Below are 15,219 nucleotides of genomic sequence, written 5' to 3'. Positions count from 1 at the left end.
AGTTCCTCATATCTAGATTCAATCACAGTTGTAAAAGCGGTCCATCTGTAGCCAGAGTCACTGTGCTGTGTAGAGTATTGGACTGACTCTAGCCTTATCAGCTCGGCCAGTCCACTCTCCACCGGCCTGACCAGTTACCACTGGCTCACAGCCCAATCACACTTCAGAGGACTTGGCTAATAGAAAAATAAATTGCAGAGGCCAATTCCAATACAATGTGGCATGAGAAGAAAGAGGGGGGAAAAAAACTCTCCCCTGCCTCTGATATAATATCAACACAACACTCATATCAGGTTAATAAAAACCTATGGGATTATCACTGGACTCATCCTGTTTAGGAGATGCAAGGTCAGCGGTTTTCTCCAACGACGGCTCTCCCTCAGGACAGGCAATATGGCCGTTTCCCAAAGAACATGCAGACGTACTCTGGAACACACACATAGCCCTCCTGTCATATTAGTCCCCGTCCAGCTCTGCCCCGCAACAGAGGGGAGTAAAGACCCTCTATTCAGCAGTATATTCACTGAGGTCAGAGAGAGAAGGAAAGAGAGATGTGTTATAGCATCTATGTCGTAAGTTAGACAGGCTATGGATCAGTAGCAATGGTGGGACCGATACCTGTGCTCAACATTAATACAACTGCAAAATCCCCAAATAACTGTTGCTGGGGGGGCAGGTTCTGCATTGACAAGATGGCTGAACATTGCCCTACTATGGTATATTTATGTTAAATGATAATCCATGATGAAACAGCAATGTGGGCATTAGACACGTTGACCACCCAAGCCTACGCTTGCAGCTGCAGTGTGAGCAGAGGTTCATTAACTAGTCTCTTGACCCACCGGACGGGGTAAAGTCACTCCATCTTTGTGGCTCCCTTGTGCACCTAACGGAGCCGAGCACTGGCTCCACCACAAACAGAGAGCTGCAGAAGTCCACTGTCACTGTGGCCCAGAGAACAAAGGCAGGCGTCAGAGCCCGACAGAGACGGTGAGAGGCACGTAGTGTTCCATCTAACCCCGTCCGTACATGGCATCTAACTGACTCACTGTGAGGGAGTCACCCAGACTGAAAAAGACACCATCACAGAGGAGTACTGTATCTGGCTCAACAGTAAAACAAATCCTTCACAGGGGAGTACCGTATCTGGCTCAACAGTAAAACAAATCCTTCACAGAGGAGTACTGTATCTGGCTCAACAGTAAAACAAATCCTTCACAGAGGAGTACTGTATGACTCAACAGTTAAACAAAGCCTTCCCTGAACATATACAAGTAGGCTAACTGTTTCCTGGCCACTGTAACCAGGTTAATGAGATCCCATTGTCGACAAAAAAGGCCCCCAAAAAAGTAAATTAATCCATACAGTTGGATAATAATTAATAATAGATCAATACATTTATTTCCATAATTAATATACATACATTTCATAACAATATTAATATAAGCCAAGTTTTTCTCATAATATTAGAAATATGTGTCATTAATAATAATAATAATAATAATGGGCTATTCCACCACGACAGAGTTCCCATTCACTGTTTCACGCGATATGATTGCAAATGTGACTTTTGTTGCTATTATTAAGCTGCAGCAATGAGGTGCTGGTCAGAGCGGGGCAGAGTAAAGGAAAAGAAGGAAAGAAGATTTCATTTCAATAGAAATGTTTTAAAGTTAACACATTTCTTTAGTAAAAAACACAGGTGCTGCAGATAATACTGCCATCGTCATGGAGAGGACGTGTATGTGTAGCCCATGTATCCGACGCTGTCTGGCCAAAAAGAGTGGCATGTCAAACTCTTTTTTGGCCAGACAGTATCAGATATATGCATCAGATACAGTATATGGACAACATATAGTATGACAGTGGCGCTGTTTCACTCGCTCAGATGCTTTGTCCAGCGAGATAGTTTCAGCCACTTGAAATTTCAGCCACTTGAATTGAAGGAAAGTTGGCAGGTGCACTGTTCGGATGCTGGAACTATTTTGGATGAATGTGCGAAGGTAACCTCCTTTTGAAGCGATTTGTTTGACAATCAGATGAAAACATCATGACTGGTTGTGTTCATGGCACATTCAGACTGGCCCCTGCCTGGAGCCTCCAAATCACTAAAACCACACCTTGAATGGAATATCACTAGCTAGGAGATATAATACCAAGTCTTCAACTTAAAATGGAAAGTTTAGTCTAATCATAAAGATACATAAATCCCACTTCACACACAAATGTGCTTTAAAATATGAAATATGAAATAATTACTACAACAACTGTATGCTCTGTTTGGCTGTTAATGATTCATATTCTGGATTAGATTTGCACCAGTGTCATTAGCCTTACAGATCCCTGCATTACATTGCTGCATCTGTTGACCAGAATCTTATTCCCATTGAATCTGTACAGTAGTAGGCCTATATGGTAATAAAACATCCGAATGTGGAATGCCAATGACAAACCACTGCACTACCACACACCAAAAATACTATTACGTTTTTTCTTGATTGCTAAAACGCTTTGAATGAAACTGGGGTCCACTTGATCTCCGTCAAAACCTAATGAGCACAACAGTATCATTTTTTTCCCGATGGGGTTGAGGTCAGGGCTCTGTGCAGGCCGGTCAAGTTCTTTCACACCGATCTTGACAAACCATTTCTTTCTGGGACCTCGCTTTGTGCACAGGGGCATTGTCATGCTGAAACAGGAAAGGGCCTTCCCCAAACTGTTGCCACAAAGTTGGAAGCACAGAGTTGTCTATAATGTAATTGTATGCTGTAGCGTTAAGTGCCTAGCCTGAACCATGAAAAACAGCCCCAGACCATTATACCTCCTCCACCAAAATTTACAATTGACAGTATGCATTCGGGCAGGTAGCACCGGTCTCAACGTCAACAGTGAAGAGGCGACTCCGGGACGCTGGCCTTCTAGGCAGAGTTGCAAAGAAAAATCCATATCTCAGACTGGCCAATAAAAATAAAAGATTAAGATGGGCAAAAGAACACAGACCCTGGACAGAGGAACTCTGCCTAGAAGGCAAGCATCCCGGAGTCGCCTCTTCACTGTTGACGTTGAGACCGGTGCTACCTGCCCGAATGCATACTGTCAATTGTAAATTTTGGTGGAGGAGGTATAATGGTCTGGGGCTGTTTTTCATGGTTCAGGCTAGGCACTTTTTGCCGGTACTATTTAATGAAGCTGCCAGTTGAGGACTTGTGAGGCGTCCGTTGTGAGGCGTCTCAAACTAGACACTCTAAAGTACTTGTCCTCTTGCTCAGTTGTAAACCGGGGCCTCCCACTCCTCTTTCTATTTTGGTTAGAGACAGTTTGTGCTGTTCTGTGAAGGGAGTAGTACACAGCATTGTATGAAATCTTCAGTTTCTTGGCAATTTCTCACATGGAATAGCCTTCATTTCGCAGAACAAGAATAGACTGACGAGTTTCAGAAAAAAGTTATTTGTTTCTGACCATTTTGAGATTGTAATCGAACCCACAAATGCTGATGCTCCAGATACTCAACTAGTCTAAAGAAGACCAGTTTTAGTGCTTCTTTAATCAGAACAACAGTTTTCAGCTGTGCTAACGCTGGTTTTCTATTGATCAATTAGCCTTTTAAAATGATAAACTTGGAATAGCTAACACAAGGTGCCATTGGAACACAGGAGTGATGGTTGCTGATAACGGGCCTCTGTACGCCTATGTAGATATTCCATTAAAAATCAGCCGTTTCCAGCTACAATAGTCATTTACAACGTTAACAATGTCCACACTGTATTTCCTAACAATTTGATGTTATTTTAATGGACAAAAAATGTGCTTTTCTTTCAAAAACAAGGACATTTCTAAGTGACTCCAAACTTTAGAATGGTAGTGTAGGTAATCCCATGGCTTCCAGTTGGGGTCTCCCATGGCTACCGTTAAGAGTAATGGCCCTGACATTCAGCCATACAGATACCAGTGAGCATCGGACAGAAACATAGCACCGCAACGTTGGCCCAAATCGTAACCAGTACTACAATACACAGGTGTTTCCATTAAGCGTACACCCAAATTAAATCAAATCAAATGTATTTATATAGCCCTTCTTACATTAGCTGATATCTCAAAGTGCTGTACAGAAACCCAGCCTAAAACCCCAAACAGCAAGCAATGCAGGTGTAGAAACACCCCTACTATATACCGTAGTCTAGGTCCGTAAAACATACCACTGCAGATATCATCACAGTCATATCATACAAACCCTTCTGTTGGTGCCCCTGAGGGTCAAGCTCATGGGTGAATGCATGTAATATCTGAGACCTCTTAATAGCATTTCGTGGAACACCTCAGAGCAGCCAGAACCACTTAAAGCCAAGCAACAGAAAATACATACCTGAGTATAACCACCGCATAGAGACCAGATGGCCACTCCCCCATTCTTAACAGGACAGTCTCACACCCACTGTTACAATGCATCTGAGCAGAGGAAGGTGGGGAGATGGAGAGGATGGGGGGGGATTATGGCCAGATGACGCTGCCTGGCAGACAGGTGAGCTCAGCGTGACTCGGTGGACAGCAGGGGGGGGACCAGGCCAGGCCAACCACAGGGAGGGGTGACCTCCTCGACCCCCGGCTCCGCCAGAGGGCCCACTGTGAGCGGCCGGAGGCGTCACCTCTTCCTACTGCCCTGTGGATCGCTGCCCAGAGCCCGCTGTCCTTGCCAATTCTACCTAGCGGACATGAGATGCATTCAGAGCAGCAACAAAGAAGGCCCATGTTCAGGGGCCCTGGCATCTGATTCACAGGGAGAGGACCAGCGTGGGATGAGGGAGGGAGGCAGCAGTGGAAGAGCCGATGCTGAGAGCACATCTGGAGGAGTGATCTGTCTGTCCCCCACCTACCAGACCACCACAGACAACACTAAAACACACACAAGAAGTACACACACACAATATGTTGGATCAAAGGCTCAGATGAGGCATTATCAAGCTTGAAACCCATTCCAACCAAAATGTTATCATGTATAGCCTACTAGTTTACATTTAGGCTAGCTGTTAGGCTGTGCAGAACTGTCGATGTGTCATAGCCCGTAAAGAAAGAGACAGAGATTCTGATGGAACGGCTCGAGGCAGTTTGTTCAAATTGTACTGCCTCGGGGCTGGAGAACTACTGCGGCGGTAAGTCTAGTCTACACATCACAGTGACAGTCTCATTTCATGTCCAGCCCTTGAGCACGGACATGAAGGAGAAGGACCGGGAATTTTATAAAGGGACATTTACTCCTGAAAAGAGCATAGGGTTTGAGCGGGTTTGAGCACAAAAGGGGCTGAAGAGCAAAGTGCCCTGCAATAAAATGAAGTCAGGTCAGCAGACTACCCATGTGACAGCACACTGCCTTGGATTAGGTGGTGTAAGCCTATTAATGTGGTTTGGACTAGGTGGACCACCCGGTCTCCCCACCCCGCCTGGCCGGCCAAAGATTAGCCTGTTAAACGTACTTCCCGCCTGCATAAGATGCAAACTCTGCTCCTCATCCGATAGCAACAATTCAGATAGGGACCTGTCTGCCCACCCGTAACTCGAGTTAGCTTCTCTACCATTCAAATGCATATGGGATGTGTTTCCTTCAAAAGAGCACTTTTCTCTTATCAGCCATATTGTAGTAATTAGTTTGTCTTTATTTAGGGCAGTGATATCATGAGCAAAGGAGGATGTCAAACTTCTCAGCCAGGCTCATGTGACATTGCTTTTTTACACTCCAATTAGAATCAAAGCACTTTTGAGTGAAAGGTAAGCCTCTTTTATTTTTTACTCTGGACATTGGTGAATCGTGCAAGGAATTTTAAATATCCCTACAGGCAGTATGCTATGTCATTTCTGAAATATGAATCATTTGGCTCGTTTACCTGGTTAGGCCTCTGAACAGAGCAGGTAAATCTATAGCCTAATGAAATTCAGTCAGCGACATTTATCATTATGCAATTTCCTTGCATAGCATTTTGGCAGTGTAACAAATGAAAAGGTACAGTTCGACACCGTGCCATTTCAAAACGACAAAAATACAATCTACCACTACATTTCCCCCCCTACAGAGACTGGGGATTAACATTTCTGAGATTAGGTGGGCGGGCGTGTAGAATTTCAGCATCTTTCAGAGGCACAATGGCTCCTTCTTACGGTTTCCTCGTCTATTCTCCGACGGTGGGGGCTTGCTTGCCTTTGCTCCTGTATTCGTTTTACGTCTTCAGAATAGCCTTGTTTTTGAAAACATGTTTAAGAACCACAGAGGGAAAACAAACTTTGTATTTAACCCAGTCGCAAACGGAGTTTTTTTTCTCTCCCCCAGACACTTCCTATCACGCCGCTGCCACCTTCTGGGAAAAGCACGACATGGCGTAATAGTGCACAGGTGCGCTGGGACATGGCTTATTTATTTATTATGGTTTGCTTTCTGTAGCCTGGTCCCCTCACCAGTAAAGAAATCAAGTTTATTTTGAGCCTTAATGCTAAACAGCAGTATGCCTGTAGTCCAACTGCTGCATATGAAACAAAGTAACCTTCTTTGTCACAGAAATTGTACTTTCGCATTTCAATATAAAAAAAAGAGATTAAAAGGAATGTAGAGCCAAGTTAACATTTATTTAATCGATGTGAAGCTGTTTTGGGAGGAAAGATGCAATGAATCCCCTTGTGTGGAGAGCATAGACAATCTTCCCAATCATGGAAAATGACAATTACTGAAATATACTAGAAACAATAATCCAAAGAATACATCATATCCAAACTACACACAAAGATAATGTCATACTACAGTAATAAGTTATTTCATCATGAGAGGAAAGGCAAAGAATGAACTCATGAAACAGTGAAGTCAACCTGCCCAGAATAGAGTCTCAATGTTTTCATTGCACATTCAGGACAACCACAAAGTAATCTTATTTTCAAAGCTTGACACCCTCCCCTGGCTCCATGTACCCATCAAGAGGCAGCAGGGGGCTGAAGCGCAGCAAGGGCAGGTCCACCAAGGGGCAGCAGTCCTTAGGGCGAGCCCAACCCTCCTTAGGGCGCCGTATGGGTGGGGGCAGCTCCGAGTTGGTGCGGATGGAACTGTTTTTGCAGTCAGGAGGGGGGATGCTCCCGAGGCTGCTGCGCCAACAGTGGACCAGGAAGGCCCCCCAGTGGTGGCGGTGGTACAGCACGCCCACGGTACAGAGGAGCAGCAGGATGAGGAAGCTGAACAGGAAGCACACCACGTAGATGCCTTTGATCATCCCGCTGGACCGTTCCGAAGTACAGCCTAAGGTCAAAGGTTAGGCAAGGATTATATGTACACAATTGACTTAGTGCAAAGTCACCTTAATAACCATGCAACTTTATGTTTAACATTCTGTTAGGGTTACCTAAACAAATCAGGAGTGTTAGAGTGGTGGTCTAACTTGTCAACTTCAGTGCCACTGATTTTGAACTAACCAATGTCATACTGTGTTTTCCTTCAACTTCAGAGAACAATAATTCTACGAGGTACCAGTGTTACAGTGCTGCTGCTCAGGACTAGGCTGATCTACCGTAATCGTCGACTTATTGTGGCGGTCCACACCAGCCGCCTTGGTGTCCACGCAAATGGTTCCTCCTGAACCCAGCCTAGACATGTCCTCGAATCCGGAGTGGCATCGGCATGCATAGGAACCAAAGCGGTTCACACACGCTGCGTTGACGTCACACAGCACCAGCTGGGTCACACACTCATTCACATCTGAGACAGACACACACAGGGTGCAAAAGTAAGGTTGAGTAATGGAGTGATTCAATATGAAACTAAATCCCTTCAAAATCAATTATTTAAAGTCAAACAAACACAATGAAATTCAGGACACTTAATCGCAGGCTATACTATATCTATACAGCACAATATCTTTTAAACCTCTGCAGCAACCTTTAGTGCCATTAGTAAAGAGCAGAGTACAGTGCAAAAGAACAAGCTACAGATGTATATATATATATTTTTTTTTTTTTGGGGGGGGGGGACTTTGAGACCTACCAGCGGTGGATCCAGAGACGATGACACCCTGTGTTGAGCTTCCCCGGGGGCTAACCACCCTCTAACAGCTCCTGCAGGGCCGGGTGCAGGGTCCTGTGAACCTTCACCCCTTCTGGCCCACCCCCAATATACAGCCAGAGGAAGTAAAGTACTCCTGCACTCAACCTGTTGAACTATTTTCTACAGTACCAACAACCCCTTTTTATGCACTAAAAATACAACAAGCACTTGTTTGCAGTCAAGACAGACATTTGGAGCTCTTGGTTACAAAATGTAGCAAACCTACCTTTTTTATTCTTTTGGAGGATAGGGTTTTGGGTATGTGGATCATTTCCAACTGCTCAATAATCTGAAAAACTAACTAATTGCAGTTCCAAATCACAATTGCACCAGTCCAATCATGGTAGATAATGATCAAAAGCCATATACAGTCTTTTTAGACATTGATTTGTTACAGACTCAGTTTAAAAGGGATTAAACAGAGATTGTCATCACTGGCCTGCCTACACACACACACAAACAAACTCATAACTGGAATGTGTTTGTCTATCGCAAAGGGCATGTACTGTAGATGGGTAAAAAATATATATATATAAAAAATCATACATCCCTTTGCAGGGGTGGTTCTAGCTAGTATGGCACCCAGGGCAACCCCCCCCCCATTCTGCACCAACTAATTTTTATTCTGACATTTGGAACATCACAAATAATCATAACATTTAAAACTATATTAAAATATATACAAAATAAAAATAAAGTTGCACAAATCCTATCACACAGATAGAATAACACTTATAAAGAAGAGAACCTGATGATCACACTATTGCACTAAGTTAGTGCACCTCTATTTGATAGATTCCCCCACTCCCTCGGGCTTCCAGTGGGAAGATCTGAGGTCAACCTACCCCCACCCATCTCGTACATCTGAGTGGGAGACCTTCCCAGGAAGTAACCTGCCTCGCTCACAAACTAGAATCAGGGCGCCCACTCCGACCAGGTTAATTGACACAGTCCCACACGGTGACATATCATTGACGTGACGTGCAAATGACAGATAGAAAACAGATTGCGCAAATGTCACCAATCCGATTTTTTTTTTGTGATTTTCTTTTTTTGGTGCCAACACGGGCAGCTTTCCATGTCGCCGAAACCTTAATCTGCCACTGCGCTTTGAGCATGGTGAAGTTACTAATTACACTTTGGATGGTGTATCAATACACCCAGTCACTAAAAAGACACAGGCGTCCTTCCTAACTCAATTGCCGGAGAGGAAGGAAACCCCTCAGGGATTTCACCATGTGGCCAGTGGTGACTTTAAAACAGAGTTTAATGGCTGTGAAAGGAGGATACTGAGGAGGAATCACTGTACATCGACCAAAAATATAAAACGCAACATGCAACAAGTTCAAAAGATTTGACTGTGTTACAGTTCATATGGAAATAAGTCAATTTAAATACATTTATTAGGCCCTACTATATGGATTTAACATGACCCCGGGAACACAGATATGCATCTGTTGGTCACAGATATCTTAAAAAGAAAAGGTATGGGAGTGGATCAGAAAACCAGTCAGTATCTGGTGTGACCACCATTTGCCTCATGCAGCGCACCATCTCCTTCACATAGAGTTCATCAGGCTGTTGATTGTGGCCTGTGGAATGTGTCCCACTCCTCTTCAAATGGCTGTGCGAAGTCGCTAGGGGAACTGGAACACGCCATCATACGTCGATCCAGAGCATCCCAAACATGCTCAAAGGGTGACATGTCTGGTGAGTATGCAGGTCATGGAAGACCTGGGGCATTTTCAGCTTCCAGGAATTGTGTACAGATACTTGTAACATGGGGCAGTGCATTATCATGCTGAAACATGAGGCGATGGTGGCGGATGAATGGCACAACAATGGGCATCAAAATCTCGTCACGGTCTCACGGTGCATTCAAATTGCCATTGATAAAAAGCAATTGTGTTTGTTGTCTGTAGTTTAAGCCTGACAATACCATAACCCCACAATGGGGCACTCTGTTCACATGGACATCAGCAAACCGCTCACCCACACAACGCCATATGCGCTGTCGGACATCTGCCCAGTACAGTTGAAACTAAGATCAATCCGTGAAGAGCACACTTCTTCAGCGTGTCAGTGGCCATTGAAGGTTAGCATTTACCTACTGAATCCGGGTTATGACACCAAACGTCAGTCAGGTCAAGACCCTGGTGAGGAAACGAGCACGCAACTGCGCCTCCCTGAGATAAATAACTGCACAAACGGTCAGAAACTTTGGTTGTACAAACCCACAGTTTCATCCGCTGTCCAGATGGCTGGTCTCAGACAATCCCGCAGGTGAAGAAGCTGGATGTGGAGGTGCTGAGCTGGCGTGGTTAGACATGGTCTGCAGTTGTGAGGCCTGTTGGGCGTACTGCCAAATTCTCTAAAACAACTTGGAGGAAGATTATGGTAGAGAAATTAACATTAAATTCCCTGGCAATAGCTCTGGTGGACATTCCTGCAGTCAGCATACCAATTGCACTCTGCCTCAAAACATGAGACCTGTGACATTGTGCTGTATGACAACTGCACATATTAGTGGCCTTTTATTGTCCCCCAGCACAAGGTGCACCTATGTCCCCCAGCACAAGGTGCATGCTTTTTAATCGGCTTCTTGAGACGCCACAGATTTCAGTTGGCTGGATTATCTTGGCAAAGGATTATCTTTGGCAAATGCTCACTAACAGGGATGTAAACAAATTTGTGCACAACATTTGGGATTAAAGATTTTTGTATGGAACATTTCTGGGATCTTTTATTTCAGCTTGTGAAACATGGGACCAACACTTTACATGTTGCATTTATATTTTTGTTCAGTATCGTTACTCTGCAATACTAACTGACAGAGTGAAAAGGAAGCATGTACAGAATAAAAAAAGATTCCAAAACATACATCCTATTTGCAACAAGGCACTAAAGTAATACTGCAATTTTGAAGAAGCACTTTTTGTCCTGAATACACTGTTGTGTTTGGGGAAAATTCGACAACACAGTACCAAGTACCACTCTCCATATTTTCAAGCATAGTGGTGGCTGCATAATGTTAAAAGAACACTTGTAATCATTAAGGGGAGTTTTTCCAGGATAAAAATAAGCTAAATCCAAGAGGAGAACCCAGTTCAGTCTTTTCCAGACACTGGGAGAGGAATTCACCTTTCAGCAGGACAATAACCTAAAACACACGGCCAAATCTACACTGGAATTGTTTACTAAAAAGACAGGAATGTTCCTGAATGGCCGAGTTACAGTTGACTTAAAATCTACTTGAAAATATATGGCAAGACCTGAAAATGGTAGTCTAGTATTGATCAACAACCAATTTGACAGCATGAAGAATTTTGAAAATATATTTTTTTAAATTGGCAAATGTTGCACAGTCCAGGTGTGGAAAGCTCTTAGACTTACCCAGAAAGACTCATCATAGCTGTAATTGCTGCTGAAGGTGCTTCTACAAAGTATTGACTCAGGCGTGGGAATACTTATGTCAATGAGATTTTCGTATTTAATTTTCAATAAATTAGCAAACATTTCTAAAAACATATCTTCACTTAGTCATTATGGGGTATTGGGTGTAAGATGGGTGAGGAAAAATGTCAATTTAAATCCATTTTCAATTTAGGCTGTAACAACAAAATGTGGACTAAGCCAAGGGGTATGAATACTTTAATGGCACTAAGACGACATCCATTTATGAAGAAAGTTATTAGAATACCCATCTACATCCCATAAAGCCTAGTTGTCAAACAGGGGAAGATTTCCATTCGTTACCCACCATTTATTCTCCCCATAGTGGACATTAGGCTTGACGTTTTGATAACCGTGTAAATCTCTAGGACAAAGGTGGCTTTTATATCAACATACCTTCGGAAAAAATCCAGATTCCCTGACTTTTTCCACATTTTGTTATACCACAGCCAAACTCTAAAATGGATTAAATAAAAATCCTCAGCAGTCTACACACAATACCCCAGAATGACAAAACCAAAACAGGTTTAGACATTTTTTCTAGTTTTTTAATTCAACAGAAATGCCTTATTTATATAATATTCAGACCCTTTTGCTATGAGACTCGAAATTAAGCTTAGATGCACCATGTTTCCATTGATCATCCTTGATGTGTTTCTACAACTTGATTGGAGTCCACCTGTGGCACATTCAATTGATTGGACATGATTTGGAAAGTCATTATGCGGTATCGTCTGTAGATTGATGAGATAAAAACATTACATTTTAGAATAAGGCTGTAATTTATCAAAATATGGAAAAAGTCAAGGGGTCTGAATACTTTCCGAAGGCACTGTATACGGATGTATTATCCCCCCCCAAAAAACAACACGCCACGCCAGGGTAGGAACACGAAACGCAGCCCTTATTTTAAGTGTTTCTAAAATCCCCTATGGGAAAAATAAATGGTGGAAAAACAAATTGGAACCATTTCCTTGTTAGACTGCCAGGTTTTATGGGTATTATGACACCTCCACTGTGGGGCTCTATTGTTCATGAGATAACTCACCAGAGACTTCACTGAGATCAACAGTGATCTCACAAGATGGTCCCAATTCTCCTCTGGCGCCACGAGGAAGTTGATAGGTGGTCTGAGAAATACAGAAAGTAGGCATCTCCTTTAATATTCATTCACAGCTCTATAACTATTGTACAAAGGCGAGTGACTTGCAACTTTTGTTATAACCTTTGAACTATATAAAAAAAAAAAAATGTAAATAAAAAAAATAACACCTTCTGGTAAGTGTGGTACTTCGGTGTGATTTCTGACTTTCTCTGCAAAGTCAACAATGCAAGGCAGTTCTCATAAAACAGACAAAGGATTCAAATGAAATTGCTGACTACCTGCTATATCGTCTGCTGTCGAAGAACGGTTCAACCATGTCTGGGAGATGGTCAAAGGGATCCTGGGTCTCAGTGGGTGTATGAGTGGCACTGGATGCTGTAGACTCACCCATGGCCATTTTTAGCAATTCCTTATTGCCAGACTCCTCACCTTGGTCATCCACATCTGTTGTGTGTGACACAATGTTAAGACTCTGTAGGAGGGATGGCATTTATAGTTTGGGCGTCCACGTTCCTTCGCATAGCAGATGAAGTGCGTGGCGAGGGTTTGGTATTCAAGACAGGGGGCTAATGTGAGGGGTCACTTCCAGGGTGTGCTGTGTGGGTCTGTGTGGCACCCCTCCGTGACCATGATGTACCCTGACGAGTGAACACCATGGGGGGAGTGGGAGAACTAAAGGCAGATGGGATTCATTGTCCACCACATCGCCACTCAAGTTACCCACTTCACAGTCATCCTTTGTCAAGCGGCTCTCATCTAATTCAGTCCCCTCGGAGATTCCTCTGTTCCAATCTTCTTCCTCTCTCCGAAAAGGATCAAACTTGAAGGGCCCCTCTCTGACCATTGGCTCCTCTGCTTCCCATGATGGAAGCTCATTGGACGCAGAGGAGGAAGTGAGTTGGTCGAAATAGTCAAACACCATCGCCGGGTTGGTCTGAGCTGGGGGTCATCAGCTTCCTGTCTTCTTTGGTGGTATCACCATAAGCATTGTACGTGACTGGCGGTACGAACGCCCATAGAAGCCACTGTGGGGCGGACTGGGTTTGCCTATGATCAGCTGAACCACATGGAGGATGTTGGAGAAGGACCTGTACTTGGCCTCACGCCAACACTTCTCCAGGATCCTGTGACCCCCTGCGACCCCCAGGGGCTCGTCCAGGTGGATCTGGTCCAGCTTCTCGCTGCATGCGTCTGACTGGGTGAAGTCCTCTAGATGGAGGAGCACACGTTTACCAGGGTCTACCTGGATGGTCCAGTTACACCAGAACGGTAGGTAGTCTGGGGAGAAGAACTCGCTGCGCATCACCTGGTGGCAGCTCCGCAGCGCAAAGAAGGCATTGCCCTCATTACCACGGTGGGCATCTGAGAAGAGGTGGACAGAGAGTTTGGAGGACAATCCAATGTTGTCAGCGTTATAGGCCTAAACAAGACACACGCATGCAGATCCTCACATACACCATTTTGAAAGAATTCAACAAAGAGTATAGTACAGGGCCGAAAGGCTACATAATAAATATTTGTCTTACTCGGAGGGTTTTAAACGTCATTCCTATTTACCTAAGGACGCAATAAAAACGTTGAGGTAGCATTAAACCAATAATGTTATAGTCAACATGATAAAAATGTACCTATAATCTCGAGCTAAATGTAGGGGAAATGCTTATAGAAGGAAGACAGTCATCAATTTACTCAGGGCAGTTCGCAGTAAATAAACCATAGGCTAGTAGTGCACGTACAACTAGTAACTTTGAATGATTTCGTGGCATTTTAGTGTCACGCTGTGTTTACTTTTTCCAGTATTTGGCAAGCAAGTCCACTTCCCACACTGTCCCAGCTATTGTCCATTTTTTCATGCGGTGTTTCTTTCCGTTTCTGCCAAAAGTGGACGCAAACAGGTGAAATATATTGCTAATTAGCACGCCTTGATATTCGTGTGCTTCTGGTCTATTTGGGTTGTAATCCACTAGGTGTCACTGCTATACTGTTGGTAAGTTTACTTGTCTTCTGCAGCTCAACTTCTCAGGTTCAACACAAGTATTATATGTTATACCTTTATCTTACCAAGTACTTTATAAATACAAATATATTTGACAAGAAAGACACTTCCATCAATTTATTAATTATCCAATGGTAAAGATGTTTATTCTAAACATTTGATGTTTTGTATACAGTAGTGAACAGATATAGATACCTTTGGTACCTTCATGATTCAGACCAACTTTGAAGAACGAGAGTGATTCCAAGGTTTGATGTTTGAATATTTTTTTATTCACTGTCATAAAAAAAATTGAAATACTCCAGGTATCCATCACATTTCTGAAAACATAAAAAGAAAACAGACATAGGGCATAAAATGGAGTTGGAAGTACAGACCCAGTTGATTCCATTATAGGCTTGTGAGTCACAGGAGGTTACATTTACATTTACATTTAAGTCATTTAGCAGACGCTCTTATCCAGAGCGACTTACAAATTGGTGCATTCACCTTATGACATCCAGTGGAACAACCACTTTACAATAGTGCATCTAAATATTTTAAGGGGGGGGAGGGGGGGTGAGAAGGATTACTTTATCCTATCCTAGGTATTCCTTA

At 43.4% G+C, this 15,219-nt stretch overlaps 1 pseudogene; it reads right to left on the bottom strand.

Moving 5' to 3' along the window:
• Window positions 1-7,127: 7,127 nt before the first annotated feature.
• Window positions 7,128-14,241, bottom strand: LOC124016466 (annotated as a pseudogene).
• Between the last annotated feature and the right edge of the window lie 978 nt (window positions 14,242-15,219).

The sequence above is a fragment of the Oncorhynchus gorbuscha genome, linkage group LG26, assembly GCF_021184085.1.
Source record: "Oncorhynchus gorbuscha isolate QuinsamMale2020 ecotype Even-year linkage group LG26, OgorEven_v1.0, whole genome shotgun sequence".
Lineage (NCBI taxonomy): Eukaryota > Metazoa > Chordata > Actinopteri > Salmoniformes > Salmonidae > Oncorhynchus > Oncorhynchus gorbuscha.
Note: the sequence above shows the minus strand (reverse complement) of the source record. Positions and strands in the feature narration are given on the sequence as shown.